The 22746-nt window shown below is 33.8% G+C and overlaps 1 pseudogene; it reads left to right on the top strand.

Moving 5' to 3' along the window:
• The first annotated feature begins 283 nt into the window (after positions 1–283).
• On the top strand, positions 284–2744 carry LOC120164594 (annotated as a pseudogene).
• Positions 2745–22746: the final 20002 nt, after the last annotated feature.

The raw sequence follows: 22746 nt of genomic DNA, 5'->3' as shown, positions 1-22746 counted from the left end.
ACGATTTTGAGGTAATTAAGTAACGAAATTAAACATTAGGGAGTCAAAGATTCTAAGAAAAATTACTTTAAAAGCAAATTAGTAAAATAAATATAATTCAAGGACAAATGATCAGTTAAGCCACTTTTTAGCAGTGGCAACAGTATATAAAGTAGAATATCGACGAAACTAGTTGAATAGTGCATGTTCGGTTCTGTTTCTATTTCATTCCAAGAAAATCTGTCTGATTTTCTTTTCCCTCTTTTTCTTTTCGATCCTTCCATTTCTCTCTGGAAACCGATCTGCCATGGCTCCCATGACTCTCCCTCCTGGTTTCAGGTTTCACCCAACCGACGAAGAGCTCGTCGCTTACTATCTCGACAGAAAAATCAGTGGTCGTACGATCGAGCTCGAGATCATCCCAGAAGTTGATCTCTATAAATGTGAGCCTTGGGATTTACCAGGTATCACTTATAATCGTATATATATATATATTAATCATTCATTAATGACTATATGTATAATGGTTTTGATGGTGAAATTTAAACAAACAGATAAGTCGTTTTTGCCGACCAAAGACATGGAGTGGTACTTCTACAGCCCAAGGGACAGGAAATACCCGAACGGGTCGAGAACAAACAGGGCAACGCGCGGCGGTTACTGGAAAGCGACGGGGAAGGATAGGGCGGTGCAGATGTCGTGGTCGCAGAAGAGGGTGGCACCGGTGGTTGGTATGAAGAAGACTTTGGTTTATTACAGAGGTAGGGCTCCCCACGGCATCAGAACTAATTGGGTCATGCATGAATATCGCCTACTCCACTCCGCTTCTTCCACTGCTCCTTCCAGTTTAAAGGTACCCAGCTAACTCCAGCATCCTTCTATCTAAATCTTGCAATCCATATTCCATATATATTCGATACTTGTATATCTTCTCGTGTGATTATTTATATATATTATAGTATGGGTATTGTTCATTAGGGTTTTTAGTTCATTGGTCATAAAACTAGATCTAAACTTCTGAAACTGTCAGTTATGTTATTCCAAAGATAACTAGGGTTTATAGAAAACAATAATTTGATGTATGATTTCCTTTTATGCTAAATTATTATGGATTTCCTATAGATTTTGTTAGCAAACACTAACTAAACAAACTTGTAAAATAATCCCAGAAAATAATATAAAAAGTTATAAATGATGTATAAAAGATTTAAACATCAAACATCCACTATAATCTCATCTAAATGATGTATGTATGGTGAATAGTTATAAAAAGTGGAGCATAAGTATCAAAAAATGATTTTGTGAAAGACTCTTTGGTTTCAATCCTTCCATGCTTTAATAGGTGTATAGCTGGTGATCTTCCTTTCTTTTAATCTATTCCTTTTCCTTTTTTTCTCTTTCTAATATTCTTTTAAACACTTTGCATTTCACCCTTTAATTTTCTAAATACCCGAAGAACAAAAAATACAAAGGAATTGATATTAATATTTAATCTTGCAAATTCACCAGGACTCGTACTCTTTATGTCGTGTCTTCAAGAAGGACATACAAATTCCTAAAACAAAAGAAGAAAAAGTAGTTGTTGAGAACGATCAGTCATTTGGTGATGAAATTTCAAAAGGGGGAGAGGTTGAAGTTGATGTTGAAGATGAGAACTTCAATACTTCTTCTTCGGATGTCACTCAAGGAACTCCCAATGAAACAAGCATGGCTGATGAATATCAAGCTCCTCCATTCACCTCAAACGAAGCCAATAGTTCAACCGATTTGAGTTCTCTCGACCCCGATTTCTCCTCCGACATAATTCAGGTACAATATGACATGAAAATAATAAGAATACGTGTATTATGATTATTTTGATTAAAAGAAAAGAAAACTGGATTAGAAACATCATCTGTGTACTGTGTATGATGTGCAAAGTGCAGGCCTAGGGAGATTTTATAATGGTCCATACCATGACTCTTAATGATGATGATAATAATAATAATAATAATAATAATAAATATCCTTTAGACATCTTTCTATGTTGAAGACATGATTATCTACTTTGCCAACACTGTTTTTTTTATTTTTACAGCAATATTCTGCTTTGTTGCCCTGCTTTTATCACCAAAGGCTTCAAAATCATCCCCATCCCAACACTTGAAAGTACAATCAGCTGATCAAATGTGGGTTGGAAAATTGGCCCACCAAACACCCACTTTGAGTTGGCTTTTCCATCTTAAACTAAACAAAAAGTTGGGACCAAAATGAAACTCTTCACTCTCTTTTCCTAAAGCTCTATCAAATTCTCATTTCCATGGCTTCCTTCACCATCTTCCATAATTTCTTTTGACTGATTTAAACATCTTTCTCTTAGTCAGGATTTGCACAATTCTTTTTCAATTCAAAAACAACTTTCTTTTTAACCTTATCAACACCCCAACTTTGGGACCTTTCAAACTTTTTTCACTTCATAAAAATACTCAAAACATTTACTTTCTTTACCTCTTTCACTTGTTCCTAGTTAATCTCACCTGATTTATTTGTGTTTGTTTTAATATATGAAGGAAATGCAGGTTCCAAGTTACACAAATCTTCATTACCATGTTCCATATCCACCATTGGAGCTAGAAGATTTTCCACAAATAAATATTATATCGGAGACGAAGGCCGAGATAATCGATGAGTACATGATGTATGACAAGCACAAGGACTACTTGAACGGGTCATTGGAAGAAATTTTCTCATTGTTTGCCTCTTAGGACAATTCCATGCATGATTGAAAACACACGAAGAAAAAACCATCACTTTTAACAATATCAATATACTTATTTCTCTTTTTTTTTTAACTTATTTTGGAATACCATAATTCTTTTTTTCTTTATAACACAAAATGTAAAAGGTTGTGCTAGGGCAAATGATCGAGAATTAGGAATGGCAATGGATCGGGTTCGGGGCGGGTTTTGCTCGTCCCGTCCCCGAACTTGAAATGAATCCCCGACCCCGACCCGATCTCCGGCGGGTTTTTATCGGGGCGCCCCGTCGGGGATTTTTTTGCCCCGTCCCCGAACCCGACCCAAAATATTATACCCAAACCCGAACCCAAAAATATTTTATATATAATTAATATAAAATATATAAAATATTATATATATATAATTAATATAAAAATATAAAATATTATATATATATATAATCGGGGCAGGTCGGGAATACCTTGCCCCGAACCCGAGCCCGACCCGAAAAAATCCCCAATAAAAATTCTCGATACCCAACCCGACTCGAACTTGACCAAATTTCGGGTTTTCCCATCGGGTAATACTGCCATCCCTATCGAGAATAGAAGATTGTTTTGCGAGGCACAAGATGATAAGGTTATTTATAATATATTCTTGGTTTCCCTTTTTACCATTTAATTTCTTTTTCTTTCATGTTGTTGTTGGGTCAAATTTTGAAATGGAAGTGGGTAAATCGTTTTGTTTCTTTTGAGAAATCAATTAATGCTTCAAATTCTTCGTTTCTAGTTGACTCTTCATCTTTCAACTATTCTTCCTGGATCATTGGTATAAGTTCATAAAATTATATTTAGGTGAATTATTTTTAACCTCAATCATCAATCTTTCTTTAGGAAAAGAATCCCAAAAGAAAATAAAATCTAAAAAAGAAAGGATAAACCCCCCAAACAAGCTTATGAATACCCTCATAAATCCCACTTTCTACAGTTTCATCTAAAAAAACAAACTAAAGCATTGGCATAGAACCCAAAAGAATAAAATGAATGATGCATTAGAGCTTACGTCAACTAAGAATCGTAATGTGCCCCTAAAAGGAAAGAACAAGGCTAACGGGAAGCCTAATGCTTAATGTCAGTTGGTGTTTTAAGAAGCTGCAAAGCCTTAGGAGAGAGGCTCTTCCTCTTTTTGGTGCGGTGGGTAATTGACGCCAGACAGAATAGTGATTATCCTGTAGGCTAGCTCCGACAGACGATTCACAAGAGAAAATTCGCCCAAAAACCAGAGAAAAAGTCTCTAGGGTTTAATAAAATATTATAAAATCAAAACTATCCAAAAGCAGTCCACAAGCCGGACTGTTATAGCAAAAAAATCGTCTTTATTCAAATTTTGCCAAAAATAGCAAAATCCCGAAAATCACTCTAAATTGAAATTCGAAATAAAATAAGCAATCTCCCAAAAATCCGGCCTAAATCGGATTTAAATTGACTTCCTAATTAACAATCGAAATATTACCATAAATAGTAAAAAATAACTAAATCTAATGATTCGGAGGGGAAAACGGCAGAATTTGAGGTTGAAAAAAAGGCCACATGGAGCATAGCTCATGTGGAGAGCGTGCGCGTCGAAAAGAGCTTTCCGGATTGGGGTCTTATGCGCGATTCTGACACCTGTAGCCAAAGTTATGGCCAAAAGACTGAAACATACTCAAAACGACCCCAATGAGGAACATGTCACGACCAATTCCCGCCTTTGCGCTGATCTGCCAACTCATGGTATCTCAGCGCCATCAACGTGCAATCTGACAGCTCAGCATCATCTGTCTCGGATCCCCCTGCATCAGTAATCTTGTTGGAGTAAAGGCTCGACTGATTTGGTAAGAGGTGAAGCCTAAACATCCAAAGGTTTTTTGGCATCGGGTTGTCTGCTTCCCTCTTCACATCCCAAAACATCCTATAATTGCATGGATGGTTATTCTGAGTAAAATTCCCACTAAGGATAGTTCGATTCGCATGGGGTTATCAGTTGATGATCGTTGTGCTCTGTGTAGCATTGCAACTGAAAGCATGAATCACTGTTTCTTCGAATGTTTATTTACTGGGAGCATTTAGAGAGATGTATTGCAACTGTGTGGATTGAGTAGGAGAGTTGTGCTGGCCGGATGGAGAGCTAGACTGGGTGGCTACTCGTTTGGAGGGTAAGTCATTTATGGTAAAGATTCTCAGGCTTTCGTGGAATATAGTCGTATATTTTTCTGGTTATTATTCTTGAAAATTATAATTTTGAAAATACATGTATATATATATATATAATATAACTATGCATAATAAGAAAAACAAATAAAAAAGAATTATTGAAATTTTATTACATTTAATAATAAACGAATGTTAATTTTAGATAATAAATGATTATATATTATAAAAATATATTTGTATAGACATAGTAAAAAAAACAAATAAAAGATATGAAGGATAAAAGGGAGATTTCCCCTCTCGAACGGGCATAAGGGGGCCAATATCCAAAATTCCAAGTGCATTCTACTGGGGTTGATCTCTCCCTCCCATAAAAAATTCCAAATTTGGGCAAAATCTTCAGCAGGTAGGGGTGTCCAGTCGATTGATTTGGTTAACCCACTCAACCAAATTTCTCAAAATTTATTATCCGGATGTTTTAATTGTTGATCGAATCAAAATTTTTAAAAAGAATTTAATCGAACTAAGTTCGGTTAATAGGTCGGTTAACAGAATTAACCGAAATTTATAAATAATATATATTATATATTTTCAATTTATTCAGTTAATCCATTCTATTAATTAGGTTAAAATCAAAATTTAACATGCCTAAAGCTAAATAATATATATATATATATATATATATATATATATATATATATATATATATATATATATATATAATATTAAATATTTAATAATTTTGATTAATTCGATTAACTGAATTAACCGATAACCGAAATCTAAAAAAATATTAATCGTTAATTGAACGAACTCAAAATTAATTGACCGGATTTTGATTCAATAAGATAATTTGATTTTAACCGAATTATGAACATTCTTAGATTTAGATCTGGGCTAATTATGGACCAGGGGTTGCCTTGATCATGGATTTGGGCTATGTTTTCAATTGGATTCTCATTGCCCAGTCTTCCTAATACCCATATATCAACCGCTAAGCAGGGATTTTTATCCGGGAAAATGGTTGCATTGGTCGAGGATTTCATCGGTGGAGTAAGCAGAATTTGTTGTATGTGTGCATCATCTCCATGTTGGCCTTATCTTATAGGATTTATATTTAGTAGAATCATATACAATTAATTTTTCAAAAATATTTATAAAGCTTTTTCTATGATTTACAAGTTTCCTACATTAGTCTTTTAACTATTTAAGTAAAAACTAATTTTGTCATTTATATTATTCCTACTCTACTCATAAATCACAGCATATTAAACATTTAAATATGTTCAATTTTACGTCTTTTATGTATAATATATTGACAATAATTCTAATTGAGCCAACTTTTCAACAAAATAAAAAATTTTAATTGAACCAAATTTATTTTACTCTAATAATATACTCTTTTAAATTTTAAAGTTACAAAAAACACCATCACATAAACTTTAGCTTGCTTAAAAAATACACAATAACAAAATTAGCTCTTATGTTTGCGCAAAGGGTCACTTCGTCCTATTATTTTTTTTATAACATTTTAGTGTTGCGGAAGACGGCTATCGGATATAACAAAATCGCAACTGATAATTTGAGAAAATAAAAATAAAAGAGACACAAAATTTAAATGGAAAACCCCTAAATAATATAGGGTAAAAATCACGGGCAACTGTAGAAGAATTTCACTATGAGAAAATAGGAATTATAACTTCTCTCGATCTATCAAGGAGAAAACAATGATAATTCTCTCTTGATAAAAAGGAGAAAACAACTCTCAAGAAACTCTCTAAATTTTCTAGTATAGGGAGAAAGCTAGAATGATTTGGGATGATTTTGAAGCTAAATGAGATAGGGTATTTATAGTTGAAACTTAAGGACTAATTTGTAAATACCCTAAAGTATAATGACTAAATTGGGTAATTTACCTTTACCAAAATTCAACAATTTGCACCCATTTTGGACCAAAAATAGCCGCCCAAAATCAGCCATCATCCGCCCCATGTGCTATGTTTATTTTTTACTTTCAACAATCTCCTACTTGAAGATTTGATTGGAACAATCATATCTTCACACCATTCTTTCTACCTTGTACCTTCATGTTGCTTATGTCTTTGACAGACCACAAGAGGATCAACACCAAGTAAATTTATCAGCATTGATCGCTTTCATCATGAAATCTGCTATGTTGTCTTTGGAATGGATATTCTACATATCTACCGTCCCTTCTTCCACCTTTTCACTAATGAAATTGTACTGAACTCGTATGTGCTTTGCCATTGAATGAAATGCTAGATTCCTTGCTAGATGCAAGGCGCTTTGACTATCACAAAACAGAGAGACATACTCTTAATTGTGCCCAAGCTCCTCCAATAGCATCTTCAACCAAATTGCTTCTTTTCTGGCTTGTGTAGCTGCTACATATTCTGCTTCTGTTGTGGATGTAGCCACAACTGACTACAATTTTGAAACCCATCTTACAGCTCCACCAGCAACTTTGAACAAATATCATGTAGTAGATTTGCTTTTATACAAATCTTCTGCATAGTCAGAATCTACATACCCATTGATAAGTAAGTTTGATCATTCGTAATTAATGCAACATTTGAGGTCCCTTTGATGTATCTAAGGATATGAGAATTGGGTTTTGTTGTTGTTGTTGTTTGATGTATCTCAGGATCCTCTTTACTGTATTCCAATGCTCTTTTCCTGGATCCACCATGTACCGACTAACCACTCCCACTGCTTGTGCAATGTCTGGTCTTGTGCATATCATAGCGAACATTAAACTTCCCACGAAAGATGCATACGATACTCGAGACATCTTCATCCTCTCTTCTTCACTGGTAGGATTCATACTGGAGGATAATTTTAAGTTAATAGAAAGGGGGTAGAAATTGGCTTATAATCTTGCATGCTGAATCGTGACAAGATATTATTCAAGTAATTCTTTTGTGAAAGCCAAATCTTCCTATTACTTCTGTCTCGGTGAATTTGCATCCCTAGAATCTTGTTTTATGATCCCAAGTCCTTCATTTCAAATTCTCAAGCCAGTTGTGCCTTCAATTCTTTAATATGATATTTGTTGGGTCCTGTAACCAACATGTCATCCACATACAACAGAAATATAACAAAATCGTTATCACCAGACCACTTGAAATAAACACAAGGGTCAGCATCAAGTCTGTTGTATCCAATGCACATAATGAAGGAATCAAATCTCTTATACCAACACCTCGGCGCCTGCTTTAGACCGTACAGAGATTTATTCAACCTGCAAACCAAGCTCTTCTTTTCGTATTCTTCAAAACCTTCAGGCTGTAGCATATAAATCTCTTCTTCAAGATTTCCATAAAGAAAAGCTGTTTTAACATCTAGCTGCTCTAGATGTAAGTTCAATGTAGCACACATTGCCAAGACTACTCGAACTGTTGTTAGTCGAACCACAGGAGAAAAGATTTCATTGAAATCAATACCTTCTTTTTGAGCATATCCTTTGACCACCAGTCTTGCACGATACCTCTCCACTTGATCGTCACCATTTCGCTTGATTTTGAAGACCCATTTGTTACCAATTGGCTTTCTTCCTTGTGGTAGTAGCACAAGATCCTATGTATTATTTTTATGAAGGGCTTCAATTTCTTCTTGCATTGCCATCATCCACAGTGAAGCATCTGAGCTGTTTCTTACCTCATGGAATATTGATGGCTCATCGTCCTCTGTTAAAAAATAGTATGTTATATTTCCTTCTATAACATAATTTGAGTGACAATTGGGACGTCTTCTCACACGATCTGATTGACGAGTTATTTGAGCTTCAGAACTCTCTGGTTCTTGTTCATCGTGTGCTGGTTCTGCTTCAGAAGAATCTCCTTGTTCAAACTCATTTTTCACATATATCTGTGTAGTCTCTGACTTTTCAGCACTATCATCGTCTTCTTTTCTTTGTAGATTATCTTCTACAAAGATAACATCCCTGCTGATGATCACCTTGCGGGCAGTGGGATCCCACATTCGATACCCCTTTACTCCATTAACATATCCCAAGAATTTGCATTTCCTGGATTTTGGATCCAACTTTGAAATTTATTGGGAGTTGTACATCACGTACACAATACTTTCAAATGCACGGAGGTTTGAATAATCAGATGGTTTACCAATCCACATCTCCATTGGTGTCTTCAGCTCTATTGCATTTGATGGAGCTCGATTCACCAAATAACATGTGGTATTGACTGCTTCTGCCCAAAATGATTTTTCTAGGCCTGCATCCCTCAACATTGCTCTTATTCTTTCTAACAAGGTTTTGTTCATCCGTTCTGACACTCCATTTTGTTGAGGAGAGTTCACCACTGTGAACTGTCTTTTGATGCATTCTTTCCTGCAAAATTCATCAAATTCTTCGCTTGTGTATTCTCCTCCATTATCTATTCTGAAGCACTTGGTATTATTTCCAGAATCAAGTTCCACCCGCGCCTTGAAGTTTTTGAAAGTTGAAAACAGATCTGACTTCTTCTTAATAGGGTACACCCAACATCTCCTGGAGTAGTCATCAATAAATGAGACAAAGTATTTTACTCCACCTAGGGATGTAACTGGTGCTTGCCATACGTCAGAATGAACCAATTCTAGAACACTTTTACCTCTAGAATTTGAAGTATTGAATTTCAATCGGTGTTGCTTACTTGTTATGCAATGCTCACACAAAGTAAGTGATACATTTGTTAAGCCTTGAAGTAACGTTTGCTCCACAAGGACTTTCATTCCTTGTTCTAACATGTGTCCAAGTTTTCGATGCCATAGCATTGTAGAATCTGAACTACATGAGGCAACAGAGGCTTCTGCTTCTAACAAAGTCTCTCTCTTCAGCATGTACAAGTTTGTTGCTATCTTTTCTCCTTTCATCACCACAAGTGCTCCACGGAACACCTTCATGATTCCTTTCTGTGTTTCAATCTTGCTTGCATTATTATCCAACAATCCGTAAGATAATAAATTTTTCTTCAGGCCTTTCACGTGTCGCACATCTCGAACAACTTTAATTTTTCCATCATACATCTTCAATTTGATGGTTCCCACGCCAATGATATCTAAGGCACGATCATTGCAATTATACACAGATCCTCCTGAGACAGGTTCATAATGATGAAATCATTCTCTTCTTGAGGTCATATGATATGTTGCTCCCGAATCAATGAGCCATATATTTGCATATCTCTTTCTACCTTCCATGGTGGTTTACGCTTCCCAACATAGAATATCTCCATCATCTGAAGTATTTGCAGTATTGCCTTGTGGATTGGAGTTTTTATTTAGACTCCAACAATCTTTCTTCAAGTGACCATTCTTTCCACAGTTATAACACTTTAAAATCTTCTTGCTCCTCAACTTCGATCTACCATGTTTGTGATTGCTGCTTTGGCCACGTTCTGTTGATCTCTCTCTCATCATTGTCATCGTTGTCAACGCTTCTGCTTGTTGTAGATTTACTTGTCTGCCTTCCTTGTTCTTACGCCGATTTTCTTCTTGTAGAATAGCAGCTGCAACGTCATCAAAGACTAGACTGGTGGCATTACTGTTTGTCAAGTTGATGATGAGTTGATCATACGAATCCGGTAGACTTTGAAGTAGAAGTTCAACACGTTCTTATTCTCCTATTTTACAGCTTAAGGATGTAAGCTGAGAAACTAAAGTGTTCAGTGTACTTAAGTGCTCCGTCACTGAAGTAGATTCTGGCATCCGGAGAGTGTACAATTTTCTTTTAAGGAAAATTTTATTGTGCAACGAGGTGGCCTCGTACAGTTTGGTGAGATGATCTCATATCTCATTAGTTATTTTCTTCTCCTCGATGCATGACAATACTTCATCTGCTAATGCTAGATGAAAGTTTACCATAGCATTCCCATCCATTTTGATCCATTTGTTGTCATCTGTGAAATATACCGGCCTTTCACTGATAGCTGCTAGACAACCGTCTTTCCTCATGATAGCATTCATCTTCAATTTCCACAATGAGAAATTTCTCCCTTTGAATTTTTCAATATCAAATTTCGTTGCCATAGCTTCTATTACAGATAACTTCAACTATTTCACAATCGTGAATAGTTCTCTGGAACCTTCAAAGAATGTGTAATACCTTCTTACTTTCTTATGTTGAAGGATTCACCTTTTGGTGGCAATCACAAAGACAATAAGCAGATATTACACACTCAAATCTGGCTCTGATATCAATTGTTTCGGAAGACGGCTATCGGATATAGCAAAATCGCAACTGATAATTTGAGAAAATAAAAATGAAAATAAAATAGACACAAAATTTACGTGGAAACCCCTAAATAATATAGGGTAAAAACCACGGGCAACGGTAGAAGAATTTCACTATGAGAAAATAGGAATTATAACTTCTCTCGATCTACCAAGGAGAAAACAATGATAATTCTCTCTTGATAAAAATGAGAAACAACTCTCAATAAACTCTCTAAATTCTCTAGTATTGAGAGAAAGCTAGAATGATTTGGGATGGTTTTGAAGTTAAATGAGCTAGGGTATTTATAGTTGAAGCTTAAATACTAATTTGTAAATACCCTAAAGTACAATGACTAAATTGGGTAATTTACCTTTACTAAAATTCAACAATTTGCAGCCATTTTGGACCAAAAATAGCCACCTAAAATCAGCCATCAGTCGCTCCCACTACAGCAAAACAGGCTTTTTTAGGCATTTTTTTTAACTTTAGCGGCGTTTATAAGCGCCGCTAAAAACACATGTGGCGTTAAGACAAACGCCGCGAAAAATGCCATTGAAAATAGCGCCGCTAAAGTTCGCGGCGTTTTTCAGAAAAACACCGCAATAGGTGTTGATATTTAGCGGTGTTTTTCAGACAAACGTCGCAATAGGTTATGATGTTTAGCGACGTTTTTCTCTAAAACTCCGCAGTAGGTGTTGATATTTTGCGGCATTTTTCTCACAAACACTGCAGTAGGTGTTGATGTTTTGCGGTGTTTTTGCTAAAAATGCCGTTAAAGGTCTGTATATAGCGGCGTTTCTAGGATAAAAACGCCGCTAAATGTATGGTATATTACGACGTTTTTTGTTACAAATGCCGCTAAATAACACAGAATTTAACAATTCTAAAAATTATGCTTGATTACCCCAAAACTATTTTTTCAACATGTTCCATTATCCAACAAACAAAACAACAATAATATAAAACTCTATATCCATAACAAACAACATCAAATCCAATATATTAAATAAAAGTTTTCATTAATGTAATATAAGTTCAGTTAAATAAGGTTCAGTAGAATTCTCATAACATAAATGAGACTACGATGGTGGATTCTGAGGTTGCGTTTTCTGAATTATCAGCATCATATCATTGAGTCGTTTTTCAAATTCTTCACATCTCTGCTGATATGCTGCTTCTCTCTGTGCTGCCGTTGCTTCTTTCTCTGCTTCCGCTGCTGCTCTAGCTGCTTCTACTGTTGCTCTCTCTGCTTCCCTTGCTTCATTTTCCGCTTTCAAGTTAGCCATTTGTTGATCCATCTCATCCAACTTTTCTTTTAAACGACTAACTTCTTGGTGGGAAGATTGAGATTGTGATGACATGTACTGTGATGAATTGGTCCCAAAATATTTGGTGGGAGTAACAAATGATCATTGAAAGCGCACCCAACCATATTTTTCAGGACCCAAAACGTCATTAATAGTTTGGTTTTCAATGTCATCATCATTAACAATACCTTGACTCGAAGCAGTAACATGATACTCCGCCTTTTTCTCCCTCAATTTTTCCTAATAAAGTGAATAATTAATTAAAATAAAAAATGTCATGGTACAAATATAAATAAAGTCAAGTAAATTTAAAACATCTACCCAAAAAAACGTACCATAATTTCTGCAGCGTCAGCAGTCATAGGAGTGCCATCCTTCTTCGTATGTATCATGTCGAAGAGTTGGATTCGACCAACTTTAGAACCGGATGTATTTTCCTACAATGTACCATAATATAATTACTATGAGTTAGTATGTACATGGAATACAAAAAACTATTTCAATAATCTATAATACCTCCTCATGAGCTATACAAGCAAAACTCTTCGATCCAACCGTGTGCGTAAACTTTTGTTATTGCCTGCGAGCAACACCAACATACTCTCGGTCCTACAATGTCAAACAACCACTTTTAATGATGATTTACAATTCGTTACAATTATTTCTGAAAGATACATCATATATGTCCTTTTTGTGAACTCCAAAATCTGACTGCATCTTCCCATTGGTACCTGAACATTCCTGGTGGGACTGTTTGCAACTTCTCTTCAAGGCTGAGATCATTCTTGAAATATTTCTTCTTTAAGGAGCTCTTTTGATCCCTCCATCTCTTCCCTAACGTTTGCTTCACATAATCATCAGAGGCCTCTAAAGAAAATTTCTCCTATACAGCAAATAAGTGTGCACCGTAAGTATAAATTAGTATTGAATTTCTATAGAGTATGTATTATAATGACATTATTACCTTAACAAAATCCAACGCTTGATTTTTGTTACTATTAGGCATTTCGTGCCATGACTCGTAATTGATCGGTAACAGATTCGCATTACGTCCAACTATGCCTAAGTAACCTGCTAGAAGACGTGATTCTGGGCCAATAGGTTGACCGTCATCGTTTCTTGAAACTTTGACACAATGCCCAGGAGGAAGTTGGTATAATTTCTTCAAAGTTGTATGTCCTCGAGTCTTGCGCATTCCATCATTTTCAACTATATAAGAAATTAATAAATGCCAATTTTGAAAATGAACAAAGTAGTAAATAATGTTTCGAAGATCACTTTGAATTTCTACGTCTTCTTCAACAGTTTCTGAAACTTCGGAAGACTCAGGTGCATTCAATTCCTCGTTTTTTCTTTCTTCATGGTCTTCAGAAGCTCGAACAACCCACAAATTAGTTATTTTTCTCCTCGGCATGATATCTATAATAAACAAACATGAGTAAAAAAATGAATTAATTAATGAATATATTGAAAGACAACATGTTAAAGGTTATAACATTATAAATAAATAAATGAAGATATAAAATCGTACAAAAGTCTTATATAATGTCAGTTGTCATAAATATCTTCATCAACGTCCTCCCGAACCCATTGAAATTGTGTTGTATTACTGATAGTTTCATCTAAGTTTTGTGGTAGTAGAGGTAAACTTTCTGATCTTGTTTCAATGTCATCTCTACTTCCATCCCTGATGTCTATCAAGTCTCTGAGAGTATTTCGAAGCACAACATACCAACCGTCATCCATTGGATCGTGACAATAAAATACTTGTTTCACTTGAGAAGAAAATACATATGGTTCATCTATCAAACGTTGACCCGTGTGAATTAATCGAGAGCAATTCACTATTGTAAACCCGAATTTATCTCTTTTTATACATCTGTTTACATCAACCCAGTCACACCGAAACAACACAACCTTTCGTTTTCCATAATAATCTAACTCAATAATGTCCGTAAGATTTCCATAATAATCAACCTCTCCCTCCTGCGAATTATTGTCCCTTACAGTAGCATAACTTGTAGTTGACGAAGTAACTACGACTCCACAATTTTGTGTCCTTCTTAATCTTTCACGATATTTCATGTGGAACCTGAACCCATTAATGAGGAAGACATTATATCTTTTAACTATTCTATTCAGACCTTGAGAAAGCCATTTAACTTCTTACTAACTTCTCTCCCACTCCAAATCTATTACACATGAAGGGTGAATTAATTTGCATTGATGTCGATATAAAAAGCAAGACATATATAATTTATAAGTGTTCCGTAAGATTTAGTTGCTTACCGTCTGGCCTAACCATTCATGAAAAGTTTCTGTGAATAACTTGTGTAGCTCTCGCTGATTTAATCTTCGGGAGCGTGCTCGAGATCTCAATCCTTCTTTAAACTCACTATAAAGAATATTATGTCGTTAAAAATTGATAAATATAAAAGATAAAGAGATTTCATTAGGATTGGGTCCGAAATACTTTCGTGCGAAAGGGATCTATTGAATCGTGATGGAAAAGAACATATCGGTGTGCTTGTACCCAAGACGTGTCATCTAAGTGTGCAATTTCAACTTTCCCTAATGATTGACCATAACTTCCAAAGAAATAATGTTAAGGTAAGTCATCAATACTTAACACATTATTTCGATTTGGTCTATTCCATCTTGTTTCAACATCTTCTAAATATTTAGAGCAAAATGTCATACATTCCTCTGCCAAATACCCTTCAGCAATTCAGTAATTGATCCTTCCGGGTAACGCTTATTACGACAATAAGACTTCAACTTGCCAAAGAACCTATACACAAAAAAACATACTACGTAAATACATTTGATTGAGAGGTATAATCAGTAGTAATTTGAAACGTGTAATTCAAATAACACCTCTCTATAGGGTACATCCATCGATAGAAAACTGGACCACCAACTCTTGCTTCGTGAGGAATATGAATTAGCAGATGCACCACAATTCAAACAACTCTTTTTTTCGTTATGTTGATTAGAATTCAAGTCCTTTATTGAGTTTTAGATTATTGTTTTTATCTGATTTATATGTTCTCAAACTTTGATTTGTTTATGTTGTAAATTTTTATTTGAAGGCCATAGTAGATTATGTTGTGATAAGTCATAAATTTATATAAATTATGCATTAATTATTTATATTTTAGTGACCTAAATTATTTATATGTTGATACTTTATTAAATTTTATATTTTACAATTCAAAATATATGTATGACACGTGTTGGAACTAAAATAGATATTTTAATTAAAATTTGGCAGCAGAAAAGGATGAACGACTTTCATGCTTTTATTAGAACTCTATACAATCATTTGTACTGTATGAACTAATCACTCTAAAAAAATACTAATCTTTATATTTATAATTAAAATATTCTTATCTTTAATTGTGGAGAGATTTAAATACAATAATAAAAATAACCTAACAACAAGTTATGGAGATATAACGTCCATTTATCCATGCCATGGTGAGTTGGTTAATTAGGATCGATTCTAATCATCTAAAAGTCTTTTTTATTATTTGGACGTCTCGAACAATTAAAATCAACCTACTAAAAATTAGATAAGTATATATAAAATTTAGATAAAATCATGAATTAAATTTACAATTTTACCATTCAAAGAAACGAGGTTCAAAGAAACAAACCTGGTAATGTTCACTAAACTCTCTGAGAATCAACCTTTCAAGAAAAAAAATAGTAGACAAGTGCAAACAAAGGGTCCACAAATGTAGTATTCACTGGTTTGGAGCTTTAAAAATCCTGAATTCACAAACACAAATGATTATCTAACATCAGTACAGGACTAACATTAACAAATTGAAAATAAAACAAAGTTCTAAAAGGAGACACATTCAAACAAGAAAAAGAATAAAGTCTAAATTCTCAAATGTTACTTCAAGGATTTTATGGTAACAAGCAAATAAGAGCTATGGATTTAGGCTAAGATCAAGTAACAGTATAAGAAGTTCTTCATTCAAATAAAATTATGTGGTTTGAAAAAAAAAATTCGCATAGCAAAGTACAGACATAAGAAGTTCTTAAACCGATATAGAATGCAACTCGCCACAGATTGTCTTACAATTGCAGTCTCTCTTTAAAATATTTCAAATAAGTTGGACTCGAACAAGGACTTTGTTTTTTGTATTTATTTTCCTCAATGACATATGACAGAACTGTCCATTTCATATGGAAACCATGATAACTAATATATGACAAAGAATACATTTTGTTCAATAGGAGGATAATAATGATTTATCACTTTTATTTATAATAAACAAGATCAAAGATAGAAAAGTAATCATTAATCAAGTAAAAAGCACACTAAATACCTATTGCAACTTTAGAGCAAGCGATTACATTTCCCCTCATTTTATCTTATTTATCAGAGGCATGAATTGTTTGCCAAGAATGCTCCTTCAAATTTAACTCAAGTGAGAATAACTACGACAACTTATGGGTGCAATTCTAGCAAACAAAATCATGTATCCCCTTAGGCGATCTTGAAGCCATAACAAAGGCCACATCATGGTTGTGATTAATCTCTAAATAACTATTATTAACTTTTTTCGATTACCTCTAAATTTGCTCGTATAGCAGCGCAAAAATTAACTTGGTTGTGATTCAATTTTCAGCAGGTTATGTTTTTCCATGAACAGAAAAAACATGAATACTAATATGCAATAAACATGTATTACAAAAACAGAGTTTGAGGGTATATTTCAAGAGGTAATTTTCACACAAGGAAATGTCAGTACAAACAATATGTAGGCAAATGTTAAAACTTTGTCTCTAATCGCGATAAGATAAATGCAAAAAAATGCAACAACAGACTCAATTTAAATCCACTGGCTTGAATCTAATAAAAAAAGAGGTTAACAGAAGAAAACACAAACCTTTACTTTTGAAAGTACTAAGACAGCATGCCGCTGTTGCCAATCAGAAAGATCCATACGGACATTATAAGAAGTTTGGGTTTCAATGGAACCATTATCTGAACACCAAAAAAGCTTCAATCAAACCTAATTTTCTTTGGGAATTTCAAAAAACGATAGAGAGAAGGAGGTGTTACATGCTGATAGGGAAATTCTTGAAGGTATCTAAAGGGAAAGACTTGACATAATCGATTAATTGTTGGGTAACTCTGAGGAATTCATCCGTTTCTTCTTATTAGGTGGGTTGCGGTTGATCTGAGATTTTTTAGTTTTTACTGGTCCCTGAAACACTGCAAAAAAACCTTGATGGTGTAACCTTGGAGGTGTAGACGGCTTTGAAAATCAACGAGCAACAAGTGATTTAGTACTCTCTATCGCTTGATGAAAACGATGTGAGGCAGAGATACTGGCTGAAATTTTAGGTTAGGGATCGGGATGTTTGTTAATTTGGGGTTTTAATAGAAATTGTGGTGTTTTGTAATCCAAACGCCGCTATCGTTATACTCTATCGCGGCGTTTTCATAATAATGCCACTAATATCCATATATTGCGGCGTTTGGTGAAAAACGCCACTATATACACCTATTACAGCGTTTTTTATAAACACCACTAATGTCTAAATTTTTTGCGACGTTTGCATTTAAAAACGCCACTATATATTATAACTATTGCGGCTTTTTTATAAAAACGCCGCTAAAGTACTATTTAGTAGCGGCATTTTTAGATATAAACACCGCAAAAGGTCATATATATAACGGCGTTCTTGGATTCAAACGCCGCTAAAAACCTTTATTTATATAAGATTAACAACTTTTAAATATTTCATTTCTTCTCTACATAGACTAAATTTACTACCATGTACTTTTATGTAATTAGCAACAACCATACATTTTAATTAAGACAGAAGTTATGCATAAAACTACTTAACAAAAAAATACATTATAATTTAGAAACATTAAAGTTATGCATAAACAATTTTCACCATATTATTCACTACAATTTAGTCTTCATTGCTCCTTCGTGGGGAAAAGGACGTAGGAAAGCTGTTTTCATTGTTTGTCGATGTATCGTTAAGTTTTTCCTTCGTGTAAACTCTATATGGAAAAACTTTTCCTCCATTTCACCAAATAAATCCCTTACCTCCGGTTCACCAAGAAGACTCCTTGCGCGCTTCAGTGCTTCACTTGAAACATATAACGACCCTTCACCTACAGTATGCGTTTGTTGGAGGTGACTTGGGAATTGAATCAAACATTAAAATAAATTTAAATAGATGATATAAACGTTTACTTGGAGTAACAGTAGAGGCAACATCGTCTTCATTGAGGATCGATTTTGCTTTTGAAATTGAAGATTCTTTCAACACCATAGAGTTACCAAATTCGGTTCTAATCATCGGGTATTTATTCACTCCTTTATCATCGTTCTCAATTTGCTTTAAAGATCCTACATGCATACGATCTATGAAATTTGAGTGAGCGTACAAAAACAAAATATAGCGGCAGAAAGATTCATAGATTATTACCTTCAAGTAGGAGATCGGTCATGGAAGGGTATGGAGCAATATGAGTTCCTTTCGAGTCATCATCGAGTTTCGACGGCGAGATCGGATCGAATAATTTGATCCATCGTCAGAGCAAATACGCCACGTAGACATTTCGACGATAATTTCTCTTACTCAAGGAAACACCTGCTCTTTTTTTTCTCAAATACGTTAGCTTTCTGGGTTTTCCCCATTTTCAAAATACCAACAAAAACAAAAACGAAAAAGATCATTTGTGATAAGAAGGATCAAACCATGCAATTGTGTTATAGTTCGTCAGTGAGAGGGCCAATTTGGTCACCGGGACAGACAAAAGATAACGTCGCTTGGATTCGTGTGAGGGTCGTTGTTGTACCAGAGAAGAATATGTGAGGGAAGAAGAGTTGAAATGATTTTAGGGTTCGGGTAGGAGAAAATAAAGGACAATATATTTAACAATTTCGGCGTTTTTTTAAAAACGCCATATCACATATTTTTTACGGCGTTTATAAAAAAATGCCACTATTGATTAATACTATTATAGCGTTGTCAAAAACGACGCTAAAGTATTCTTCATTGCGGCATTTTTAGAAAATGCCACTATAAACCACCCTATTACGGCGTTTTAGGTATAAATGCCGCTAATTTACCACTCTATTGCGGCGTTTGTGGTATAAACGCCGCTAAATTACCACTCTATTACCGCATTTGGGCTAAAACGCCGCTAAATGTCTACTCTATTGCGGCATTTGTACTATAAACGCCGCTATTGATTAACCCTTTTGTGGCGTTTATCTAAAACGACGCAAACGTATTCTTCATTGTGGCATTTGTTGGAAAAACGCCACTATAAACCACCCTATTACGGCATTTTAGGTATAAACGTCGCTAAATTACCACTCTATTACAGTGTTTGGGCTAAAACGCCGCTAAATGGCTACTCTATTGCGGCATTTTTACTATAAACGCCGCTATTGATTAACCCTTCTGTGGCATTTGTCTAAAAACGAAGCAAAAGTGTTCTTCATTGCGGCGTTTGTTGGAAAACGCCCACTATAAACCACTCTACGCGGCATTTTTGGTAAAAATGCCGCTATATTTCTACTCTATTGCAGCGTTTGTATGAAAAACGCTGCTAAAGTCTCAATTTGTGGCGTTTGGATTGTAAACGTTGCTATATGTTTAACTTTTGTGGCGTTTACTCTCTAAATGCCGCTACATAACAGTTTTGCTGTAGTGCCCATGTGCTATGTTTATTTTTGACTTTCAACATTTAGCCCCTGACGTTTTGTTTTGGAGCAAAATCTCCTCTGATTAAATGAAAATCGTTAGTACAAATCGTGTATTGATCTGAAAGATTATATCCAACGTGAATCATTATCTAAAGCTATTGGGAGAAACTGACGCTAGAGAACAAGACGTAATGAAACAAAGAATGCATGACATGTTTATAGAGAAAAAAAGAAAAAGAAAAATATTCTATTCTCAATTTATGTGGATACCAATGTAGGTTAAGAAGAAATCATTCCAACCACGTCGTGAATAACATCTCGACCCATATCTGATCAACCTACCACGAAAACTTATCCGAATTGCATAATTTATTTTTCTTTAAATAGATAAATATCAAATTATTCTCTCTTAATTTGTTTTAATATAATTAGTTTTATTTGATTTATACAAATCATTAATATTAGTATTGATTGTTTTGTTTGAGTGGAGCGAGACTGAGAGTGACACAGTCTCTTTAATTTTTTGTTTAATTATTTTTCTCTTTATTAATATTAAAGGTAAAATAAATTATTTTTTAATTTTCTATTTCTTAATTTAAATATCTCTTAAGAACATTTAATTTTAAATTTAAATAATTTTTAAATCTCTTTCAATTTAGATCAATTTAGTTGTGATTCTGCATTTTAAAATTTAAAATCAATCTGAACCTGGTGAATTTTAATCCTATCTAATTATATAAGATTATTAATTTTTATATAAAAACGGGTTAGAATATGGATTTTTAAGGATAAAATTAGTTTGAGTTTATGACAAAAGATATCCAATATGACATGAGAATAATAGTATAATTGTATTTATATATTAAGGTATTACTATAATTCTTATATATATATATAGGGATGGATCTATGCGCGTTGTCCCCTAAAAATTTAAAATTATCATATATTTTAAATTTTATCTATGTATTTTCTATTAAAAAATTTATTTTTGTCCCTCTAAAATTTTATAAGTTTAAGTTATCCTCCACTAACATAAAATATTACGTCCGTCCCTATTAATATATATATATATATATATACATACTTGTGTCGAGTTGGGTGTGAGTTTTTATCTTAAAATCGAATCAAGTGAAATTTTTCGAAATTTATATTAGGTCAGATGATGAGTAAAAGTATTATATTGGATGAATTCAAATGGATAAAAATTTTGATAGGATCCAACTTGACTCATAACTATGCATGTATTTTCTATTAAAATTATTTTTGTCCCTCTAAAATTTTATAAGTTTTAAGTTATCCTCCACTAACTAAATTTACGTCCTCCCTATTAATATATATATATATATATACATACATACTTGTGTCGAGTTGGGTGTGAGTTTTTATCTTAAAATCGAATCAAGTGAAATTTTTCGAAATTTATATTAGTCAGTTATGAGTAAATAGTATTATATTTGGATTGAATTCAAATGGATAAAATTTTGATAGGATCCAACTTGACTCATAACTATGCTTAATCTATCTCCACTCTTCATTTATTTTAAAATTTAAGTTTAAATACTCCTATTTATAATATATTATGACTACTTGATTAAAATACTCATAAGTCATCTCATCTATTCTTATACATGGTTCAAAAGCAGAGAAAAATTGTGAATGCAACTTGAATCCAAAGCGAAAGAAATAATGAAACAAGAGAAACAAGAATTAAAATAAATAAAATAATGATGGTAAGAAAATACTGGATTTAAGGTCTAATCCTAGACGAACGTACGGACAGTGAAAAATCACAGCATCTAGGTTAGATCGAGAAAGTTTTATCAATAGTTTAATTTTACATATTAAAATTATATAATTTTTAATATAATTTTTTAAAGTTTATATTGTAAATATAAAATCTCACATTCGTTTATAATATTATCCAATTAATACGAGGCAAGTGTGAGAATAAGTTTTTTTAAATAAATAAATAAAAGCAATATAAGAAAAGTAGGGTGGACCTGCTGGTTGTAAATTAAAGATAAAAGATGGCCCCCCAAAGTTGGGTTGCAAAAGGAATATATTCATCTTGAAGAATAAATTCTGTAAGCACAATAAAGATGCTTGAAATTCAAGCAGACATGGCCTTAATACTAAGCGCCCCCTTTCTCTATGATTTTGAAACTATATTAATTAATTAACTAAAAGTTAAACTCTAACTTTGCTTCATCATATTATAAGGGGCAGCTACTGTCTAAAAGAAAACCTCCAATCTGACTCAAATCCCTCTTTTCTTATATATATATAAATTAATTTATAAAGTTAAAAATTGCATTATTAAATGTGTAGATATATTACTACGTGTGTATCAATCCATTATAAAATTTATCATTTTAGTACTAATAAAGGTAATAGCACATGGATTTAATATTTGAACATTTGATTTAATGGCATAAGCATCCATCTCAACTTCAAAGAGAGGGTTGGAATCCATCTTTCTCCCCCAAAAATACACTTATATGAAAAGCTTTGTGAATATACAAATCCATTGAGATCTTTAGGTGCTTGATAGTTGAAAACACCATGAAGAGGCATCAATGTGAAACATTAAACCTAGATCCAATAGATATGAGATAATAG

Source organism: Hibiscus syriacus, unplaced genomic scaffold, assembly GCF_006381635.1.
Source record: "Hibiscus syriacus cultivar Baekdansim isolate YM2019G1 unplaced genomic scaffold, ASM638163v2 tig00111540_pilon, whole genome shotgun sequence".
NCBI lineage: Eukaryota > Viridiplantae > Streptophyta > Magnoliopsida > Malvales > Malvaceae > Hibiscus > Hibiscus syriacus.
The sequence above is the reverse complement of the archived record's forward strand: the minus strand, read 5'-3'. Positions and strand labels throughout refer to the sequence as shown.